Here is a 9,001-nt window from a genome sequence, read left to right on the forward strand (position 1 = left end):
GAGGAAGGAGGAGAGGAAAGGGAAGAAAATGTAAAACTCAAAATCTTATAGAAGTGAATGCTGAAAACTAAAAATAAATAAATTAATTATAAAAAAAAGATGTGCTTGTACAGATAGAATAACGTCGGACTAGAGGAGGCCTCAAATAACGTGCAAGAGAGTTAGAATTAATTCCTTAGTCAATGGGGAGCCAATAAAGACTTTTATTAGTGGCGGGGCATGGCCCAGTCTATGTATAAGGAAGATAATTGGGGCAGCAGTGTGACATCAAAGGATACTGCTGACCCAGTGCCCGACCCCATTCAGTAATAAGATCAAGTGCTGTCATTTGCATGCTCAACCCAATGTTTGTACATTGCCCCCTCTTCCGCACCCCCAAACTCATTAAAGAGAGCTCTGGAGTAATGTCCAATTTACCCACTGGGGGTTGGTTGCTTTGCCCTGGATATACCTCTCTCTGCTACATATCCACCACTCATCTCTGAGCCTGCTCCAGCCTCTCTGCACAATCTCACTATTAAAGTCTGATGATGGAGAGGCAGCTGCTGCCTCCGTGTCCCTCTCCTTTCTCCTTTCCCTTGCCCCCTCCCCACCACACTGTAGTCCATTCAGGTGGTAGAGAGGGCTTCTGCTGCCAAGCTAGCAGTGACAATAGGAGAAATGGATGAGAGAAATATTGCAGAAATAGAATTCACAGGACTTGGTAAGTGGTTGAACAGGGCAGCTGAGGGAGAGGAAAGAGTCCGAGATAACACAAAGGTTGGAGAAACAGTAAAAAATAATTTTGTTTTCTGTGCCAAGGAGGATGACCTCTACCCAGGAAATCATAGAACAAAACTGGCAAAGAAGTTTCTACCCAGATAAGTAAGGAGACAGTAAACGATGCATATACTTAGCTGCTCTTGAGCTCAAGTTCCCTCAAATGGACTACATTTTCAGGTGCTGAAAAAATTCACCATAGCAGAGAAGCAATTGCAGGAATTGGAAAAAAAAAACAAACAAAAAAACAGTCAGCTTTGTTGTTCAGTCATGTCCAAGTTTTTGTGACCCCATTTGAGGTTTTCTTTCAGGTTTCCCATTTCCTTTTCATTTTACAGATGAAGAAACTGAGGCTAAGGGGGGGTTAAGTGACTTGCCCAGAGTCACACAGAAAGTAAGTGTCTGAGGCCTGATTTGAACTTAGGTCTTCCTGACTCCAGGCCTGGTACTCTATCCACTGTACCACCAAGCTACCTCTATGATACATCAGTGAGCTTGATTACTAGATCAGGGGAATATTATAGAGAGAGAGATTACCTAGGATTTAGCAAAATGTTTGATGAAATATCTCATACTGTTCTTGTTGAAAAATTGGATCCAGAACTGATTGGCCAGCCTCAAAAGGAGTTTCATGATTCACTGTCAGCTCCTTATCTGAAAGTACGCAGTAGAATGTCCTGAGATCTGTGTTTGGTCCTGTGCTAATTAACATTTCTACCAATGACTTGGATAAAGGCATAGATAACAAGCTCATCAGTTTTGTAGATAGCACCAAAATGAGAGGGGTAGCTTACAACAGCTTCATTGTCTTGAAGCGATAGGGTGTTGGGTTGAACCTACCAAAGTAAAACTCAATAGGTATAAATGTAAAGTTTTACATTGAGGTTAAAAAAAATCAGCTTTGCAAATATGAGGTGAGGGAAACATCGCAGTTTGTCTGAAAAAGATCTGATTGAGAGACAGACAGTATGTCAGTCAATCAGTAAGCATTTGTTAAGTGCCAGACATTAAGTCATGGAAATACAAATAAAAGTAGAAAGGAAAAATAGTTCCTAACCTCAATGAGCTTACATTTTAATAGGAGAAGACAGCACATAAAAGGAAGTTATAGAGATGGGAAGGGGAGAGGCAAAGGTAAGTGGTCATGGTAGAGAAACTCTGGAGTGCAGCCTAGAGAAGAATGAGAGAGAGATGGCTGGCCTGTGTGTCTTCCTTAATTGAAAGAAATGAATTGTGTTTCATCAATTGTCTTCTAGAATTGGAAGTGGTCACTGCATTTAGTGTGAATCGAGGATTTTTATTTTTAGTGTCCAAGAAACCAGTTAGAATTAGGTCTGAGAGAAACAGGGTATGAGGACTGTTATCTTCACCTTCTTCCACTTTTTGATGATTTAGGAATAATAGGTTTACATGCACGCACGCGTGCGCGCACACACACACACACACACACACACACACACACACACACATGCACAGAGCCAGCGACTTTAAATTTAGGAGAAAGACTTTTTTTCTGAAAAAAGAGGAGGCAGCACCTGGAGCTGACTCCTTTTGCCAACCTGATGGGAAAGAGGGTCTGGGGCAGTGGTCTCCATCACAGATCGAGATGATTATATTCTGTGATTGGGCAGTGAGTGGTGAGAAGCAAGAAGCAAGTGTGACCAGAGAAGGCTAGATTCAATTATGCTGAACCATCAGGGGGGCCTGCTGGGGAGGGGCTATGTCCCTAGTCCTGTGGGCTATTCTTCCCTTTTCTACCTAGACAAGAGAGAAACTCCTCTCTATTTACCTGCCTACTCAAGCACTTCCCCTTTCGGAGAAAAAGGGAGAATCATTTTGACTTCTCTTGGAGGCTAAACCCTCTTTTCAAAGCTGTGTTCCCAACAGTATTGTGCTTTTATTTCTAAGCCATTAAACCATGGTTATTCACTAAGCTTTGAGTCACAGTCTCTGAATGTAGAATTAAGAAAGGGGGGGAGGTATATATCCCAGAAAGAGGACAGCGCATAATTTCCTGCCTAATCATAACATAGGCTAAGGGAAAACTTTGTAAAAACATGTTGATGTGTTTCCAAAGAAAGATACTGGGGGTTCAAGAGATGGGCATTAGGAAAGATAGAATGTATTCATTTTAATAATTTTCCCAGAAAAGAAAAGAAAACAACTCTCCCAAGAATTCGCCTGATGTGGACTGGTAAAAACTCTGGACTGAGTAAAAATAGGTAGCCATTTCCCAACTCACTGGAAGGCATGGGCCTTGCATAGCTTAAAGTAAATTCATGCCCATCAGAAAGGAGGGAGAGTGAATTGCTGGGAAATGAAAACTATGTCTACATAAAGGGAGGAAGGAATAAGTCTCCCTGACCCTTTTCCCAGTAGAGTGCAGTCAGGCCTTTCAGTTTAAAATATGATTGACAGTTTCTGCCTGTTCTAATAGTTGCCACCTTGTACTTCTAGTCTTTATTCACATATTGCAATCATTGCGGTGTGTGTGTGTGTGTGTGTGTGTGTGTGTGTGTGTGTGTGTGTTTGTGTGTATTAGTCTTCTGTTTCTACTTTCTTCACTCTGCATCAGTTCAGGCAAACTTTTCCATAGTTCTCTGAATTCTTCATATTGGTTTCACATACAAAAAAATTCTAATTTATTGATTCTTAATCAATAGGCTTTAGTATGGCAATCCTGGGTTTAAATTCTGCCATCTCTGATCCTTACTAGTTGAGTGATCTTAGACAAATCTCTTAATCTAACTTTAATTCAAAGAAAAACCTTCCTTTTTAAGGTTTTTGTTCATTCATTTTAGTCATATCTGACTTTTTGTGACACCATTTGGAATTTTTTTACAAAAATACTGAATGGTTTGCCATTTCCTTCTCCAGCTCATTTTACAGATGAGGAACTGAGGCAAACAGGGTTAAATGAATTGCCCAGAGTCACACAGCTAGTAAGTATCTGAGGCCAGATTTGAACTTAAATTAAATCACTTAACCCTGTTTGCCTCATTTTCCTCATTTGTAAAATGAACTGGAGAAGAAAATGGCAAGCCACTCCAGTATCTCTGCCAAGAAAATCCCAACTAGAGTCATGAAGAGTAAGACACCAACCCCTGAACAACAACAACAAACAGCTTTATAACAAACAGGGTGCTGAGCTTGGAAAGTCAGATCGGGTTCGGATTCTGCCTCTGATTCTTGCTAGTTGTATGACCCTGGACAAGGAGCTCATCTTCCTCATCTACAACTCCCCCACAGGACTGTTGGGCAGATCAAATGAGATATGTGTGAAGAAATTGTTTTTATTTGTTTTTGCTGCAGCACAGTCCTCAGACATGGCTACCAGGAGATGATTATTACCTATTGTCCATGGCAACTCATTTTTTTTGGGGGGGGTGAGGCAATTGGGATTAAGTGACTTGCTCAGGGTCACACAGCTAATAAGTGTCAAGTGTCTGAGGCCAGATTTGAACTCAGGTCCTCCTGACTCCAAGGCCAGAGCTCTATCCACTTTACCACCTAGTTGTACAATAGCAACTCATTTTGCAGAGATTCCCAAAGTGGACAATGCTGCCCCTTGGGGGGTGCTTGAACAATCCAATGGGACAATAGTATCCTGTGGTGCAAATGGGGGGCATTGAATAAAAATAAGGGGGCAGTGGAAGCATAAGGAAAGAAGAGAAGACAAGAAATTTTGAAAAATTGCATGTACATGTTTCATCTGTTGTGTAACAGAGTTAAAGTCATAGTGATTACATTATTTTCAAATAAACACACAAAATACAAGTTATAACTGATGAGTGGTCAAGTCTGCCTACAGGTCTTAACAAGCAAGTGTTGGCAGGTGAGCATGTACATTGTTGAGAAGTCCAGCATGCATCAGCAGGAATATGTGTGTGTAATGACTTGTTTATGATATGGCGCTATATAGTTATATGAATTTCAATGCAGGGAAAACCCCCACAAATTTACAATAAATTGTTAAATTTAAGATATTTAAAAATTACATTTTTTTTTGAAACGACACAAATTTTCAAAAGAAAAGGGTTAAAGAAAGTAGATTTCCAAGGGAGCATTAAGCAGTTTTTTTTTTTAAAGGGGGCAGTAGGCCAAATAAATTTGGGAACCTCTGCATTATCGGATCACAGATCTAGAGAAGGAAGGGACCTCGGAGACCATCTAGTCCAACCGCTTCATTTTACAGATGAAGAAATTGATGCCTAGGAAGGCTAAACGATTTGCTCAAGATCATATAAGAAATGAGCAACAGAAGTAGGATTTGAACTCAGTTCTTCTGACACTAGATCTCTTACTCTTTTCACTATACTGTGCTGCTTTCCATTCATGGGCCATCCTACCTTAGATATGGAGATTATAATCTGCTTCCATGGTGGGAGTACATAGACCAATGAAATCATAGATACTCAAGGTATAAATTAATAATAATACCCATTCCAATTAATTCATTTTCCTTTTACAAGGTGTCTATGGGACAACCCCTCAAAATAATTCCACCTAGCATTCACTTGTTTGTTAAATGCATTAATTGTCAATTCAACAACAGCCTACAGAAGACATTGCATTAACTCTAGTTCTTAATACTTAGAGAATCATTCAGAAAACAGGAATAGAAATGAATTGGGGCATGAGTTAAGGGAGCTAGCAGGAAGCAATGGTTTTAATTGAAAGGCTAACACCCTCCTTTGTGATTCCAAATATAAACAAACAACAGCCAGATTCATTCTGCTTTGAAAATCAGGTACAATGGAGGAAAATCACTGGGAGAATTTAATGAAACACTTGAAAGTGCTTTTCCAAGAGCTAGAGGAAGTAGAGAACTGTGTAGTAAAGGATTAAGCCAGTCTGGGAATAAGAAAAGGGGAAAGTCAATCTGCGTTTTAAGACTTCTCAGCAGGAATGTCTAAGAAGGTGGGAAATGCTACCCAAACAGCAATTACCTGCTCAGCAAATCCAATTCAGTCTGGCAAGCTCCAGAGTATAATAATAATCAATTGTTGTGCGTCAAGCTTTTCAGAGCTGCTTGCCATCATCCATTAGCAAAACCACATGTTCCTATATGGTGGTTAGTCATGGTCACTTCCTATTGAAGGATTTTTGAGCAGAGTGAGCTACAAAGATAGTAAACGACTAGTTAGCTGCAGGTCACGAGAGGAATTGATGCCAGGCCATAGGGAGAATTTTACCTTAGCATTGACTTACTGATAAAACAAATAGAATTATAGTATATTAGACTGTTGTTGGAAGGGACCTAAGAGCTCACCTAATCCAAGCCCTTCTTATTATAAATGAGGAAAATAAGACCCAGAGAGGTTGTCGCTTGCCAAAGGTCACATAGGTAGTTAGTTGATGGCAGAGCTGAGATTTGAAATCAAGTCCTCTAACTTTAAGCCTGGGCCTCTCCTCTCTTCTCCTTCTTCTTCTCCTTCCTTTTTTCTTTTTACCTCTTCCTTTTTCCTGGCCTCTCTGGGCTTCAATTTCCTCCCCTATTCTTGCCAAAGGAGTAAAAAAAAATCTACATCTATATCTATATCTATACCTGCATATCTGTATCTATCTATCTATCTATCTATCTATCTATCTATCTATCTATCTATCTATCTCCAAGGGGGTTTGGAGAGGGAATCTCCTGGTATGGAAATGCCCACTGCATGTTCAGATATGCACATTGTAAGGTAAGTAGACAATAAACCTTAATTTATAGCCTAGGGTAGCAGTTTTAAACTTTTTTCACCTCTGGACCCTTTCACATGCTTAAAAATTATTGAGAATCCCAAAGAACTTCTGTTTATGTGGCTTATAGATATTGATGGTTGCTATATTAGAAATGTAAACATCTTTACATTATAAAAATAGTTTTGGGGCAGCTAGGTGGCATAGTGGTTAAAGCTCCGGTCTTGGAGTCAGGAGGAACCGAGTCCAAATCCAGTTTCAGACACATGACGCTTACTAGCTGTGTGACTCTGGGTAACCCGGATTGCCTCACCAAAAAAAATAAAATAAAACAAAAAAATAAAAAAATAAAAATAGTTTTGACCTCATGGGCCTATTTAGTGACTCTTGGAGACTCCCAGGAGTCTGCCCCCTCTCCCCTCCACCATATGCTTTTGGCATATTCTGTCTGTCTGCATCCCTAGACCAGCAGTTCTCAAAGTTTGGTCTAGGGACACTAAGAGGTTAAGTGACATGACTAGTGTCACAGCCAGAATATGCCTGAAGCAGGACTTGGATCCAGGTCTTCTTGAATACAAACATTGCTTCTTTATGCCAGGCTGCCCTCAAGGAGAGAGACTAAAGCTTCATTATTGAAGAGTTGATTAGGTTGACCCATTCTTTTCCTCTTTTCCTTTCTCCTGCTCCTTGACTCTTGGAGGTGCTAGATGGCAGCATGGTTAATAGAAAGCTACTCACAAGCTGTTCCACCTTGGGCAAAGCACCCTGTTTTTGTAACCCTCATTTGTAAAAGGTAGCTAGAACTAACTTCCCCATTAGAGTGAGGTAATATATTTAAAGCATTTTACAAATGTGAAATGCTTTAAAAATGTGAGCTGTGATCATTATTTTGACCATTTGCCTACTTATATTGCAGATTTTGTTGGGTCAGAAGAATAGGGGAAACCTAAAACAACAACCTTTCACTTTTGTTAATAAACTTGCTGAAAGATCTATTGGGATTGGAACTTGAAAGTTCAGGCTTGAATGAGGACTTGGGTTGAAGCCCAGACTTGCTCTTACGATGTCTCTATTATAATGGATAACTGAGATTAGCTTTTCCCAATCCTGTGTGTCAGACTTCATGCCTCAGGCAAAGAGAGAGAAAAAGAGAGGTCCTGAATAAATCCCATTTACATATTTCACTTTCTAAGACATACATAATCTCACACTTTGGTAGGCTGGGCACCTTTGGAAGGAACCACGTTATTGAGATGAATTTTACCTTGAAATCTTAAAAAAAATTTTTTTTCTTTTCTTTAAAAGAATTTCTTTTTAAAAAATTTTGTGGGCGGTGGCAGTGGTGAGGAACGATTAAAGAATTCCTTGTGGTTTTACCACGTTCAGTTCAAGAGTACCAGGTTGGACAACTTTACTCTGTGGCTGAAGCCAGCAAAAATGAAACAGGAGGTGGAGAAGGCATTGAAGTCTTAACAAATGAACCTTATGAGAAGGATGGAGAGAAGAGGCAATATACACACAAGATTTACCACTTAAAAGAGTAAAGTTCCTGGGTTTGTCAGGATCGCGCCTGAGGGCTCTTTGGTATTTCATGAGAAAGCCTGGAATGCATATCCCTACTGTAGAACAATGGCGACGACTTCTTCATAAAAATCCAAACCTGGCACAGACCAGACTTGGGAACAATAGAAAATGTACATAATGTAGATCCTAACACATGGAGACAGTTGAAATTGTCCATATCGATATTGCAGACCGAAGCCAGGTAGAACCTGCAGATTATAAAGCAGATGTGAAGACCCAGCATTATTCCAGTCAGTGAAGATCAAGAGAGGACCTTTGGGACCCAAATGGAAGAAAGACCTGTCAAATAACCAAGACTGTCCCCAAATGTGTGCCTACAAGCTGGTCACCATCAAATTCAAGTGGTGGGGCCTGCAGAGTAAAGTAGGAAACTTTATTCAGAAACAAGAAAAAAGAATATTTACCAACTTTCACCATTAGCTCTTTTGTTGGATTGATAAGTGGATCGACTTGACTATGGAAGACATTTGAAGGATGGAAGATGAGACCCAGAAAGAGCTAGAAGCTATGTGTAAAAGGGTTCCCTCCGAGGCACAAAGGCTGCTGATGTCTAGATGAATCTTCTGTAGGGTCAGAGGCCATATCAAGCTGTTTATGCAATCAAGGTCAAGTGAGGGGAACCAGTGCTGCCCATGATGAATAAGGGGGGATCTGACCAGTAACTTGCAGTGTTGATGTTTCACAAACATGTGCGTGTGACGATCTGTACACATGTACCGCTATCTAAACATGTGTATATATGTATATGTGTATGTATCTGTAGCTGTCTATAAGATGCATGTAGAGCTATAGATTCTCATGTATGCACTTGTGTGTATATATACATACATACATACATACATACGTACATCTACTTAGGGGATTAGTACAATTTCTCCAGAGTACTGTACCTACAGCAAAAATGCAAAGGAAAATATTATCATTATATATACCTGAAGCAGATTTTAATAATTATCAGAGTAATACCATTAATGGA

At 40.0% G+C, this 9,001-nt stretch overlaps 1 pseudogene; it reads left to right on the forward strand.

The window, feature by feature from the left end:
* The first annotated feature begins 660 nt into the window (after positions 1-660).
* Positions 661-8,579, forward strand: LOC110201205 (phosphatidylinositol transfer protein beta isoform pseudogene; annotated as a pseudogene).
* The last annotated feature ends 422 nt before the right edge of the window (positions 8,580-9,001 follow it).

Source organism: Phascolarctos cinereus, unplaced genomic scaffold (genome assembly GCF_003287225.1).
Source record: "Phascolarctos cinereus isolate Bilbo 61053 unplaced genomic scaffold, phaCin_HiC Scaffold_4;HRSCAF=312, whole genome shotgun sequence".
Taxonomy (NCBI): domain Eukaryota; kingdom Metazoa; phylum Chordata; class Mammalia; order Diprotodontia; family Phascolarctidae; genus Phascolarctos; species Phascolarctos cinereus.